This window comes from Mirounga leonina, unplaced genomic scaffold, assembly GCF_011800145.1.
Source record: "Mirounga leonina isolate KUSES-001 unplaced genomic scaffold, KU_Mleo_1.0 Mir_197, whole genome shotgun sequence".
In the NCBI taxonomy this organism is placed as follows: domain Eukaryota; kingdom Metazoa; phylum Chordata; class Mammalia; order Carnivora; family Phocidae; genus Mirounga; species Mirounga leonina.
Window position 1 is genome coordinate 14533445 of NW_023270494.1, and position 13721 is coordinate 14547165.

The 13721-nt window shown below is 55.4% G+C and overlaps 1 protein-coding gene across 1 annotated transcript in view; it reads left to right on the top strand.

The window, feature by feature from the left end:
• Positions 1–4678: 4678 nt before the first annotated feature.
• Positions 4679–13721, top strand: part of SCN4A (sodium voltage-gated channel alpha subunit 4) — a 42563-nt gene continuing 33520 nt past the window's right edge. Inside the window, exon 1 of the mRNA XM_035026290.1 lies at positions 4679–4898. The gene's annotated coding sequence lies outside the window, so the exon portion shown is untranslated. The remainder of the gene's footprint in view (positions 4899–13721) is intronic.

A 13721-nucleotide genomic window follows, 5' to 3' on the forward strand; every position in this document is an offset into this window, starting at 1 on the left:
TCCTTCCAATGGTATACAGTTGGTTCCTGCACTCACCTACAGTGTCTCCAGTTGGGGACATTTTCTGGCCACAGGTGAGGCAGGCCAGAAGTCATCCCAGAAGCAACCCTGATGCATTTAAGGGACAGGAGTTGATGGTAGAGCCCGCTGGCCTCAGTGGGACAACTCTGGGAGAATCCTCCCCAGAGTCTCTCAACACTCCTATGTGTCCCAGTTATAACCTACTTACCAACCGAATACACACTTTACTGGCTCTTTTCTTTTCTCTGTCATTTCTCCACTCCTTCACAGTGAGTGCTTCCTGGGATCTCCTTCCAAATAAAATACTTGCTCCCAAATCCTTGTCTCAGGCTCTGCTTTTGGGGAAATCCAAACTAAACACCAGCCTCCCATTCTCTCCGTGTCTGCCCCCAGGCTGCTAAAAACTCCTGGAAAACACAATTCTAATAGCTCTATGATAAATTTGTGTTCGATGAAGTAAAATACTGAAACAGACCCTGAAGAAAATTCATCTGGGAGTATAATAGTCAATGGATTAACCTGAGGCAAAGCTGGAGGCAGGGAGGCCAGCAGGAGGCCGCCACCCTCCTCCTCCTAAAAGCTGTCCAGAGGGGTGCGCCTGGGGGGCTCAGTCGGTTAAGCAGTTAAGCGGTTAAGCATCTGCCTTCGGCTCAGGTCATGATCCCAGGGTCCTGGGATCCGTGGTGGGGGTGGGGGTGGCAGGGAGTGGGTTTCTCCTTCTCCCGCTGCCCCTCCCCCAGCTTGTGCACTCTCTCTCCCCCCCCCCCAAATAAAGAAAATAAAAAAAAAAAAAAAGTAAAAATAAATAAATAAAAGCAGCCCAGAGCAGGTTGGAGGCGGCTGTGGAAAACAGACAGGGATTGGTGATTACTTCACTACCTCCGATATAAGACCGCACGTTGAGCCCACATGTGTTTTGGAAGACAGGGCCGAGGTAAAAACTGCCTGGCTTCTGTGTGCAAGCAGAGTTCCTTGTTGAAGGAAACTAAAGCATTTGCCCTTTGAAGAATGGAAAAACCGCACGCGCTTATCTGCCGGGGCTCTTTTGCTTATAGAAGATCTAACATTAGTCCCACAGTGGAGGAGGTGACTTTCCGGCCACTTGCCTGGCCCGCTATTATTTTCTGTGAGGCACTGAACACTCCACCTATTTCCTTTTCATGTTGTCTCCGTGAGGACTCTGGTTTTGCATCTTTGTTTTTTTGTTTTGTTTTGTTTTACCAGGTTTTTCGTTTGTTTCTGGGTGTCCCACAGCGATATACATTAAAAGTCCTCCCTGTTACCTCGGTAAATCTATTTCTGGGAATAAACTAAACACCGCAAAGGATTTCTCCTCAAGTGTGTTCATCACAGTGTTATTTTTAAGGGTTGAAAATTGAACATACCCAGGGTCCTCTAATAAGGGAATGGTTGTGTAACTGAAGGCAAGTCACTCAAAGGAAGAGTGTGCAGTCATTAAAAAAAACCCACAAAAAATGAGCTCCTTCCTCTCCTCCTCAGATGGGAATGGAGAGAAAAGAAAAGAACTCGGATGGAAATTTCAGTGTTTCTTCTTGGTACAGATAGGAAGTGCTGAGCAGAGACAGATGACCCGACAGCAGGCCCTTTTCTTGGGCCCAGGTCCTAACGAGACACTAATTGGAAGGAGGTAGTTACATGACGGACTGGCTATGTTTGGAAGGCCTTGAAAATACCACAGTAAAGAAATTCCATTTTTCTGCTTGGAGGCTCTGACTGTGCTATTTCTCCAAATCATGGTTCTCCTTGTGAGGTGTGTGTGTGGTTTTGCCTGACAGGACCCTGGTGGTACTCTGGGGACTTACAAAGGGTAGATGGCACCAGTGGGATGCACGGTGGTGGGGACTCAGTTTCAAGGTCCCCCCCCCCACCACCACCAGAATAGAGCTGTGGTATGGAGCCCTGAGCCCCTCCCCTCCCCCACTCCCTGGAATCGGGGTGCCGCCAACCATGGGGGAGCACCTGCCGAAGCTCCCAGGAAGTCCCCCTGAGTGAATGGCTCAGGAAGGAAACTGAGGCCCAGGTGGGGGTGAGGAGCGGTGGGTAGTGGCCAGGACAAGGTACGACAAGGCCAGTTCCAGCGGGTCAGGGTGGGATTCTCTGAAAGGTGGTTCTATTCCGCAGAATTCTTGTGTCTGGGGGCAACGGAAACTCACCCTAAACTAAGGAAAAGGGATGCTTTTTGGTTCATGTGATGGGGGAGGACGGTGATGGGGCTTCTCTGTAGTCCCACTGACGCAGGGGTCAAGCAGGGCCTTCAGGTCCCTCTCTCATCCCCCCCACCTGGGAGTGGTATTCTCATTCCCTTGTCCTACAGACAGATGCTTCCACTTGGTGGGAGACACACCTCAGGCAGTTTCAGACTTACTTCAGTTACTCTACACAAACTCAGAGAATCTGAGGAGGGAGAGATTATCTTTCTTTTGTATGGATATAAATAAACCCCCAGGAAGGACTATGATTGACCCCACTTGCGCCACATATCCAGCTTTGGGACCAACCACTGTGGCCAAGAGCATTGGCCAGACCTGGGTGACATGGCCATTTCCATGGCCGAGGTGGGGGGGGGGGGGCGGGAATCAGCAGCCAGGCCAGAATGACATATTTGGGGTAGGGAAGGAGCAGTTTCCCCAAAGGAAGGAGGAATATTGGCATCAAGAGAGGGAGGCATTCCTTCCCCTTGGGCTGTGGGAAAAGGTCATATTTCCCATACAGCTTTGGTTTTCCAATCAGCCTTATTCCTAATCCCAATGACACCTTGTGCAAATTAGAAAAATTAGCCCTGTCCTCTAGACAGTTTGCTACCATCTGCTACACAATTATCATCTCAAAGACACGAATCTATAATGATTACAAAGGTGATGGTGCCCAGAATTGTACAGTGTACAACCCAGACAACCGAAAGCAACAGCCCTCCGCCCCCTTCATATGTTACCATTCCCTTCAATTACTTCAACCCCTCATGAAAGAAATTCTTACCCCCTAGAGCTCTAGGCAGTGCCCGGGTAGAGACCATAAATGGGAATGACGGCTGCCTGCCCACCTCCCTCCTCCGGTGCTCCCAGACAGAGAGGAGTGAGCTACCAAGGGGACAGTAACCAGCAGCAAAGCAAACTGGAGCCACAGCAGGGCCCTCGGTGGTGACAGGGGCCCCGGGGAACAGTTCCAGGGAGACAGCTTGGGAAGGCAGACACAAAATGTGTGCTTTCCCTCCGAGAGCTAGAAGCAGCAGCTCCTTACACAGAAGAGACAGAGGTGTGCAGATACCTGGATCACATCAGCAGTAAAACTATACGGAAAGTGTGTGTCAGAAAGGTGTGTGAGCCAAGCAGCATAAGAACGGTGCACGGAGAACACCAGCTTCACACCTGTAGGTTTGGGAGACCCACCTCCGAGGGTGTGAAGTGACTCCCCCGGGGTGAGCTGTGGGCAGTTGCAGGCAGAGCAGAAACTTCTCAGACCACAGCCAGGCCTGGCCCCCGAGGAGGAGGCACTCGACAAGACTGAGACTGGGTCCACCGAGGGTCGCTGGGAGGAGAGATGCCATCCAGCCTCAGCCTGAGGGTGACCGCTCCCCAGACCTCCCCGGGCCCCTCACAAAGGCCGCCCTGTCCTGGGCTCAGCTCAGCTGGAGCTCTGGCTACCAGAAAAGACGGCGTCAGGGACGGGCATGGGACACCGCAGGGAGCTCTGGGGCGCAGTGACTCTGGACTCAGCCCAGGGTTCTCTTGTCTGCCTGTGGCAAGCGTGGTGGGCGAGCTGGGCGAGCTGGGAGATGGGTCATTTCCCAACAGCTCCACTAGGGGTCATCACAGCCCCTGAATGGAGGGGGAGCGGGGGCTAAACCCACCTCATCCTTCCCCCCCGCAGCCCACCCTCCCCTCCCCAAGCTCTGAGGGACAGATGTCTAGCCAGTGGGATGGTGGCGGGGGGTGGGGGGAAGTGGTGGTGGAGAAATGACTCTTGAGACTTCTGTGTTGTCCCCCGACAGTTGGGTGTGTGCAGGCAGGCATACACTTCATGAAAATCCCGTGACCGTAGGTACCCGCAGGTGGCCCTGTGCATGTGGGAACAGGAACGCGGACGCAGACTCAGACAACGGTACAGATATAAGGAACGTGCGTGGACGCGCGTGAATGCCTGAGCGTGCCCGTGGGAATGGGTGTGTGCACACACAGACGTGCGTGTGATCGAACTCTAGCGTCCGGGATGCGTGGCGTTCGCGCTCACCTGGGCAGGACAGTAGCTACGACTATGTGTATATGATAATACAAGTGTACGCACGAGCCTGCTGGGAGTGCGGGAGCGTGTTTGCGTGAGCAATGAGTGTGCGTGGGCACGGGGGTAACACACCGCGGGAGGGTGTGCGTGGATGTCTGCAGGGTGACTTATGCGTGTGGCTGAGCATGTGTGAGCGCGGCATTTGTGGGGAGACGCGTCCGCGAGTGTGCACGGGAGCGAGCGTGAGTGTGCGAGCCGGGGCTCCCGGGGCTGAGTGGGACAGGACACGGCGTGTGGAACGAGCGTGCGGAAGCTCCTCGAGGGCGGGAGAGCGCCCACGTGAAGGGCGCCTCCGTGTGCCCCGCTGCGCGTGCGCGTGAGCAGGCGAGTGTGCCGTTGGCGCCCCCAGCCCCGCGGTCCGGGCCAAGCCCGAGCACACCCGGTGAGGGAAGCGCGGCCCAGGCTCCCACCTGAAGATTGGCCCAGTCCTCAGGTTTCACTCATGACCCTGTGACATCAGCGGCAGCAGCTGTCCCCGCCGGCCGGCCCCCCGGCCAAGTCCCCCAGAGTCCCAGCCCCAGCCCGAGGTGGGCACGGCGCTCCAGGCTCGGCCGCAAGCACTCCGCTCCTGTCCAGCAGTGAGTACCGCACCCCCGCCCCGGCCGGCGCCCCGAGGGCCGGCCACCCCGAGCGAGGAGCCGGGCACCCTGGCCCCACGCCCAGCCTGGCTTCAAGGAAGCCAGCGCTTCGCTCCGGGCACCGCTGTCCTCCTGCCCACGCCGGGCCCCGCTCTGCCCGGGCCGCGCCGAGCTCCTTGTGCCTTGACCCTCCCCGTCCCCAAACTTGCCTCGTGCGGGCCCCCCCATCAGCTGCCCTCGGTGCCCCGGGCTGGCCGTCTTTGCCCCCAGCAAGGGCCCTCGCCCTGGTCACCCATGGCCCGGTGGCGAAGGCTCGGCTCCAGGCGAGCGCAGGGTGACCCCGGGGACGGGACGGGGCTGAGTGTCTTCAGGACAGGAGAGCAGAGGAGCCAGAAGCCCGTTCCCAGGGCCCGTTCAGCCTGTTCCGTGGCTCCGTGGCTCGGCTCTCGGAAGGCAGGGCTGTGGGGGGAGGAGAGCGGCGGGAGGCCGGGTGGGGGGTGGCGGCGGCTCCTTTGCTCTGCTGAAACAGGAATCTTCCAGATGCCAGCAGAGGACACATCTCAGGCTGCACGGCCCAGGCTCTGCCCACCGCCCCGGCCTCTCCCCGGGCAGCTTGTGGCAAGGCCGGGCTCCTTTCCTGGATAAGTGGGGAAGGCAGGAAGCCTGGCCCGAGGGGCAGAAGATGGGCCCAGGGCCCTGAGGGGCCGCTGGGGGCTTCAGGAGGGGACTCAGGCCACGGTGTGGGGCCGGGAGCGCCGTGCCAGGGCAGAGCGCAGCCCCCCACCCCGTCCCTGCTGGCAGAGCCGGGTCCCCGGGGCCGGGGCTGGGGGCGGGTGGGGGTGGGGGTCGGGCAGCGGCTAGGGCAAGAAGCCGAAAGGTCTGAGCGGAGGTAGGAGACGGGGTTTGGGAGGAGTGTGATGCCACTTATCAGAGGGAGGCATTTGTTCCAAAGATTGGGGGGTCCCCACCTAGAGGGCCCTGAGGGTGGGATGGGGGCTTCTGAGGCTTTCCAGGAAGGCACTGGTGTGGCACAGAGGGCCTGGGCGCCTTCCCACTCCGAGCGGAGAAGTACCCTGTCTCGCGGCCCCTCCCCCTGCCCGGGGCACAGGGCCCGGCTGAGAGGGCTCACACTGCCCCAGGGTGGGGAGGGGGCCCTCCAGGTGGACACTAAACATGTCCCCTCCCACCCATACCACCTGCAGCGGGGGACCGGCCTGGAAAGAAATCACCCCAGAGCCTGGGATGGGCAGAGCCTGAAGCAGCCTTGAAGGCCCTTGAGTTTAGCCTCGATGGAGGAGCCGGCTTGAGGAGAGTAGCTCCAGGCCAGTTTGGGGCCAGTCTGGCTAGTCTGGAGAGGGGAAGGGGCTGACGGAGAGGTAGGGAAGAGCCAATGGTGAGCACTGTTGTCATTCGTCTGTGACCAAGGCTGTGACTGCCCCTCAGGGCCCTGAGCTGAGCTAAGGAGACCCCAGGGGTGGCAGTCGGGGGGGGCACAGGAAGAGGACTGGTTCTCCCAGGACCCTCCCGATTCTTCTGGGCCGTCCCCAGTCCCCTGGCCGTGGCTGGCGGCCTCCCGCTGTGTGGCAGTGTTGTGGACCGTTGTGGTTAACACACACGTCTTTAGAGCCACATCATCTGTGCGGGCGATGCAGGGTCCCAGACATAACCCAAGGGCCCACTCCCGTGTCCATCCCAGGCATCTCTCAGGGGATCGGCTGAGATTTTTAGTGGGGTTTGGGAAGATAATTAAGGGCCCTTCCTAGGTGCCCCTGTTCTAGCCTGGCTCTGCTTGTCATTTCTGGTTGGGAACTTGCCTGACGTGGGGGCTCAGGACTCAGAATCATCTTCCCAGCTCTAGGCTGGCCTGAGCATCAAGGCCTGCCTATGGCTTCCCTCGCCAGGGCTTCTGGGTCCCACCGCCGGGCCCAGGCCACGGGGAAGCCCTGAGTTCAATGCTGAAAGCACACATCTCCTGGCCGGACAATGGGGGTGGTCCTGACAAGGTCCCTGCCTTCGGAGGCAATTCTGGCCCACAGGACAGAGAAAAGTGTAGAGAGTGGCAGGGACCGGGTAGGGGGGAGTCCAGCTGGGATGGAGTTCAGAGAAGTCTCCCAGGGCCAGGCACAGCCAGAGAGGAGACAAGGGATTGGACCTTACCGAGGGGAGCGGAAAGGCTCTCTCCAGGTGACGGGAGAGAGATGCATTGACCGGAAATGAAAAATCTGAGGCCTGAGGTCCCAGAGAGCAGGTGGGGAGAAGGGAGGGGATGTCAACACCCAGGTTGTGCAAGCCTTCCGTTCCTTGACTCGTCTTAAGGGAGGGTTCAGGCTCCGAGGGTCCTGTCACTTGCCTGAGGCACACGGTTAGTGAGGGGCGCTGATGCTGGTGCCGGGCTGGGTGGGGGGGCGGAGTTCGCCCCTGAGACTTGGGGGTGGGGCAGGGGGTTCCCGTGGGCAGCCCAAGGGCTGGGGCAGGTGCCGGGCCTCCTGCAGGGGTCCCCAGCTCCGCAGCAGCAGAGACAGGCCATGGTTCCCAGGGGCTCCTTTGGGAGGTGCTTATGGGGCTGGGCGAACCCCAGGTTCCCTCTATCTCCACCACCCCTGCCCCAGGCCTTTCATGTGCTCTGGCCCCCCTTCTGCCTTGTCAGCAACAGCTATTTTTATTCCCGGAGGTTTTCAGTCAACAGCCATCGCTGGGGGGATGGGGCAGCGGGAGGAGCAGGAGGGGCTCAAGGAGCAGACAGGGAGGGGGTGGCAGAGAGCTGTGCCCCTCGAAGGGCAGGCTGCCCCTTCCCCTCAGGCCTTGCTGCCCTCTGCCAGGAGCCCTAGCATAAATGCAAAGTACAGAACCACAATGGTCACCAGACCCCACTCCGCCTGCCCCGTCCCCCCTCCACCCCCCACCCCCCGCCCGATAGGTGCTAGAAGGACATGGTCCATGTAGACTTGAGTGGTGGTATAGCTTAGTCCTTAAGTGCCAGGCGCTCTTTCGAGAGCCCCAAGGGCCGGGTTTCCAGCCCCAGTCTACTATATAAATCACCTCCAGCAAGTGACTTACCTTCTCTGTGCCTCAGTCTCCTTCTCTGTCAAATGGAGTGATAATACTAGGATCACGGGGAGGATTAAAAGAGCTCATGAATGTGAGGTGCCCAGAACAATGCTTGGCAAGTAGTCAGTTCTACGTAAGTGTTAACTAGTAGTTAATTATCGTGCCTCTTACCAGGCTGTGACTCTGAAATCAAGAGCTCATCTTGTGGGGGGAGGGGGGAGGGAGCGATGGAAGGAGGGAGGGTCTGCCTGGCAGGAAGCAGGACGAACTTATCCGGGCACCCTGCATATCTGGGAGGAGGGCTCTGTTTTTTTCCTGTCTGGTCTCCCTCAGGTGAGGGAGATCCTGGTATAAAGTGGATGGCAGACCCCTGCCACGAGGGTCCGCGGTTGACACATGTTTGCTGTGAGGACAGTGACGCCAAAAGCCAAGCAGAGTCCCTCCGGCTTTCATTTCAGTAAGATCTGCTCGTGACCCCAGTGTCTTTTGAGGCTTGTAAGTTCTTGATTGGCCTTAGTTGGGGAGAAAGACCTTTTACCGGGGTTGTTGGTAGGAAAACATCCCTGGAGCAGTTTCTGGGGTAGAGCGAAATTCTCGGAGGTAGTGGCAGGGCCCAGCTGGCTGAAGGGGCAGAAAGAGTCCGCCAGCCTCCCTTGTGGGTTCCCGGTGATGGGGCTGGGGCTCCACAGGCAGTAAGAGGGCCACTCTTCCTGGGGCTGGTGACGGTGATCCCCAGCTCCCAGGACCTGGCAGGCATGGGGGGCCCACGTGGGGAGGGCTCAAAGCCCACCTTACCTGGATGGTTGGGGGTTGATGGAGGAAACGGGGAGCCAGGTGGGCTCTGATGGGTTTTGAACAGACTTCCTGTCGCCTTCTTGGTGGACCCATGGCAGGAAAGAGCCTGTCTGCCATGGTCTGGGAGACCATAAGAAGAGCACAGAGGCAGCGGTATCTTCCAGGGCAGACTGGAGGTAGGAACAGGCAGGGCAGGGGAAGCAGCCCTGTGTGCAGGGGGTGGATCTGCCCAAAGGCAGGCCCAGATGTGTACAGGAGAGGGTGTGCATGCACAAGTTTGAGGGGTGGCATCCATAGAACCCTGGTGGTCATGCTTGGGGGCTCCTTAGAGAGAGCCGAGCTAGCAGAGGGCAGGAAGCCTCAGGCCTGCGTGGAACTAATCAGCCTCTCCACCCTCTGGAGCAGCTGGGAAATGACTCATAGAAGCAGTGTGTGTGTGTGTGTGTGTATGTGTGTGTGTGTGTACCAGTGGGCTGCAGAGGGCCTTAGGGGGTACATGAGGGTCGACTGGTATAAAAGAAAGTCTCTTTACCAAGTTGTTGACCTGTAACCCCCACTCCCACGATTCTCAACACATACGGCCCCAGGAGGCCCAAGTCTAGTCCTGCCAGGGCCTGCCAGACTCCCACCCCAGCTGGTGTGTTTTAGGGGTTTGGCCCAAGGACCCTGGTCTGCCTTTTGAAGAGGACAGAGAGGTGAGGGTCAGGCCAGCCCAGTGCCCCAGAGGGCTGGCGGGGGAGGCAGCGTTTGTAGGAGTAGGCACATGGATTTGCCTCAGAGAGCTGCATTCGAATCCTGCCTCTGCTGCTTGTCAGCTGGGAGGCCGAGCCTGGAGCGGTGCCAGGCACTCAGTGAGCACCAAATGAACGTATCCATGACTGCTTTCTTCAAGAAATAATTCTTCAGCCTCCGCCTCAAGGGCCTATGCATGTCAGCATGCTGGGTGAAGGGGTGAAATTTGGGGGCCGGAGGAACCAACCTCCTTCTCTCCTAACAGACTCTTCCCCATGCTGACTGAGGTCGGAATTCCACATCTTAAGATGAATTCCTTTGATTTGAGGCTCAGTCTTGGGAGGGGAAAGCCACTCGTGGGCCTTTGCTTCTAGGGAGAAAAGGCTTCCAGGGCCGTCGACAGATGAGCTGAGAGGGGTTGGAAGGAAGGGGGCACAGTTCACAGAACCCAAACACAGCCCATTTGAGGATTTATTTCCCATTTGTGGGTTTTTTATTTCATCGGGCCCCAAGCCAACGAGAAACACTCTGGGTGAAGGCAAAGAGTCAGGTTTGAGAGGAGGAGGCAGGTTGGCAAAAACTAACTGATGTTTTTTGAGAGCCGTTGGGGGTTGGCAGAGAATGGATCTGATTGTGGGGGGAGGGGCTGCTGACATATCCTGAACAAGAAAACAAACTTGGCATACAGTAAGTACAAAATAAATGTGGTCACCACTATCATACTTAACCCTTGTGGCGGACACATTATTAGGCTGGTTGATTCAGGTGCCTAAAAAAGGGGAGGCATGTTTTGGTCCAGTGAGCCCCATATGGAAAGCGTGATCATCATTAGCCCACCCCTCACCCTGGAGCACTCCTCATGTGCCCCTGATTGTTTCCGGAACTCTTGGGGCTCCTGAATGTCCGGAGGTTTCCACTCCCAGCTCTAGGCCTCCCTCCAAGACCTCTTGGAGCAGATTTCCTCTGCAGAGTGTTAGATCAGGAGGGGAGGGCACCCGGGGTGACTTCCTCCAGGGCCCTGGCCTGCCAATACCTCAGCCCTAAGTGCTGGCAGAGAAACAACACAGCTACCCCTTTCCCATCCCCACCCCTAGACTGCCCCAGCTGAGAAAAAGCTGTGACTTGAGATTTATAACTAGGGGGCATGGGGATCCATTTTGCATTCTTGGAGCAGGGCCACAATGGGAATGCAGGAATTTGGGAAGTAGGCCACCTGGATGCCCGGTGCTGTCTTTGGCCAGGATAGAAAAGCTTTGGTCTCTTCCAGTCTCCCAGAAAGTTCTGAGTCTGAGCCCCCACTGCAGGTGAAGCTTAAGGAGGGGTCTCCACTGGCCACATGGAGCTCTGAAGTAATCTTGCTTCCAATCCACAGAGAACCAAAACAGCCTGACCCTGGACTGCAGCTCTGCTGCAGATGAATGGCATGCTTGGTTGGCAAGAGGCCCGATGATTGGGGCCTGAGCAAGGCCAGAAAGCTACCTCTGCGTCCAGAGGGATGGGCCCTAGAGTGAGCAAGGAAGGCTGCGAGGGACAGGTCACATCCATTCTCAATCTTCCAGGAGAGTTTCTCAAAGTGGCTTTTATATCTCGGGCTGGTATGGCATGGCTGACATTTCTCGGAGGATTCCAGCCCCATGCAAGTGCAGTTAGGTGGGTTTCTGGATGTTTAAAGGACTGTCTTTGAAAGCATGGTTTCCTAGGAGAGAAGGTTCTAGAAGCATGTGGTGGTGGGGGATGGTGGTAGTGACATCTATCCTGAGCCATGTTTGGCCAATAATTTGGGACAGTCATGATTACAGACACCTAGCTGTGAGGGTGTTGAACTGAGAGGAAAAATCAAGATCCAACAGGCTTTCACAAAAGACTAGAAGTGAAGAGGTGCAATGAATAAGAGGAACTTGTAGAATGTAAAGTCCAACACCTGGATTTATATTAGCCTTGTATCCTGAAACCATTATTAGTTTCAAGTTTGGTTTGGTTTTGTTTGTTTGTTTTTTGTCAATTCTTTCGGATTTTGTACATAGATAATCATGTCATCTGTGAACAAAGACAGTTTTATTTCTTCCTTTCCAATCAGTATACCTTTTATTTCCTTTTCTTATCTTATTGCATTAGCTAGGACTTCCAATACGATTTTGGAAAGGAGTGGTAAGAGGCAACATCCTTGCCTTGTTCCTGATCTTAGTGGAAAACTTCTAGTTTCTCATCATTAAGTACTATGTTAGCTGTAGGTTTTTTATAAATGTTCTTTATCAGGCTGAGGAAGCTCTCTACCAATCCTAGTTTACTGAGTTGTTGTTACTGTTGTTGTTTTATCATGAATGGGTATTGGATTTTGTCAAATTCTTTTTCTGCATCTCTTGATATGATCATATGATTTTTCTTCTTTAACCTTTTGATGTGATGGATTATGTTAACTGATTTTCTAATGTTGAACCTGCCTTGCATACTTGGGATAAATCCCACTTGGTTGTAGTTATACTGCTTTTTATACACTGCTAGATTTGATTTGCTAATATTTTGTTTGGGGTCCACCTGGATTTAAAAGGGAAAAATCAATTGCACAATTTATAGGATAAGGAAGATCTAATTTGACTATAGTTCATGAGGAAAAGATCCAGGAGTGATTGCAAATTTCATCTTATGAGTAGGCTGCTGAAAGAGTGAATACTATGTTGGGATGAATGAATACAAAGGGTGTCTAGGCCAGGGAGAAAAGGCCTCTCTCTGTGGTCAGACTATGTCTGGAATTGGGTGTTCCAATCTGGCAGCCCCACAGAGAAAGACAATGCTGGGCTGGACCTGCTCCAGAGAGGAGCCGCCTCACCCTCCAGCGTCCTTACTCTCGGCTCCCTGCCTATGGACAGCTGGCCCCAGCCTGGCTCCCCGACTCCTGACCCTCCTTCCCCCACCCTCATCTCTGTCTGCTTACCACTTCCAGGCCCCCAAGATGGCCTGACTTTACTCACCACTTCCGCCCCAAAGTTCCGTTTCAATGCAGGTTCCGTTGGGGCTTCTCACTTACTAAATGGGCTCTGGCCCTGGTGCTCAGGGAGCTGGGTTTTATTCTTGGCATGGCCTCTCATTTATCACTCTCTAAAATTATCTTATTTGCTTCCCTATTTATGATCTCCCTCCTCCCTCTGGAATGCAAGCTCAGTGAGGACAGGGGGTTTGCCAGGGCTATATTGTGGCTCCTAGAACAGAGCCCAGCGCAGAGCAGATGCTCAAGAAATGTTTGTTGAATGAATAAATGTATGATCTGGGGGGAGTTGCTGCTCCTCTCTGGGCCTCAGGTTCCCCATCTGTGAAATGAGGGCGTTGGACTCCTTGATCTCTTGAGTCCCTGCAACTCCAACATTCTTCATTTCAGTGGGAAGAGTTTGCCTCAGTTGCCACATCTGAAGAACAGACTGAGGGTGGAGGCCAGAGTCTGATCTCACGCTGTCACGTTGGTCCCCATTACTCCAGGCTGTAGCTGGAAGAGCCACGTGGAGATGTACCAACATGACACCTAACCCATGATATGGGGCATTGTTGTGCTTGTCCCTGCCAGGAAGCCACCATGCACACATCCCCGACAACCTTTCACTCCTCCACTGGTGTCCACTGCAAACAATATAGCTTGTCCTGTCTATTCTAAACACATTGAAAGGGTGGGCAGAAGGCACATACATGCCAGCTAACTGTGGTCCTATCTCAACCCACTGCCCCTGCAAGGGGCTCTCCAAGGCTGCAGGGTGAAGTCCAGACTCCCAGGCCTGCCAATCAAGGCTACAGACAGCCCCCAGCCCACCTTCCCTAAATCCCTGAATAGATTCTGTGCCCCAGAAAGACTGTCATAACTGCAGCTCCCTATGTCCTGCCTCTGTCTTTGCTCTGGCTGCCCCCTCTCCCTGGAGTGTTCTTCCCCTCCATTTCTCTGTGTTTATAACTTAAGCATCCTTTGAGGCCCAACTGAAAAGCCACGTCTTTCCTTCTCTGACCTGGAAGTAGCCATTCATCCATCTGAACTCCCATAGCACAATGACCTCCCCTCTTTAGGGCAAGCATCGCTTTCTCCTCATATCATAGTTACGTGTGCCCATGTCCACCTTCCCCCAACCACCAGCTCTCAGAAAGCAGGATGACCAACTGGTGCATCTTTGTGTCCTATTCAGGGCTAGCTCAGCTTCTGGCTTATAAACAGGATGGATGAATTGATGGATGGATGGATGGATGGATGGATGGATGGATGGATGGATGGAT